Genomic DNA, 593 nt, shown 5'->3' with positions numbered 1-593 from the left:
TCGGTGGTGGTATGTTAGCTAGATCCGTTAATGTATCTCTCAGGTGCTGCTATGCTTCGGCATCTTTGTGCGATCGACGTTACCGTTTTTTTTTTCGTTTTTTCATTTTTTGTGATTTGTGGGTTTTACGCAGGAGGTAGAGTATCCACTAGTTGCGGCATCCGTGGGGGAGGGAGTGAGGGATGCGGATCAGAAAGAAAACTGTTGGAAAATGAAATAAAATGTGAAAAAAAGATAACAAATTTAAAATAAATAGTCAAGCCTGTAAACGAAAGAACGGAATGAGGGGATGACTCTCATAAATGAAAATGTAGGAAAACTTCAGTTAAAGAACCTCTCCTTGGATGCCTTCTGTGTATGAAATTAGTGGCATCACAACAAGAAACGAAAAAAAAAAAAAAACGACAACAAAAGTAATTGAGAAGAAGGACAAAAATAATAATAGTAATAAGAAAAACCACTTTATGTCCATGTGAGCTTCTCATTCGCCTCACCTAAAGGCTTGGGGTTTTATCTCTTGATAGAATGATGTGTGAATAATGGAAAAAATAATGTGTCCGAGCGTTGTGAGATAAAATGTAAAAAAAAAAAAA

The sequence above is a fragment of the Trypanosoma theileri genome (assembly GCF_002087225.1).
Source record: "Trypanosoma theileri isolate Edinburgh chromosome Unknown TM35_Tth_2_V1, whole genome shotgun sequence".
Lineage (NCBI taxonomy): Eukaryota > Euglenozoa > Kinetoplastea > Trypanosomatida > Trypanosomatidae > Trypanosoma > Trypanosoma theileri.
Note: the sequence above shows the minus strand (reverse complement) of the source record.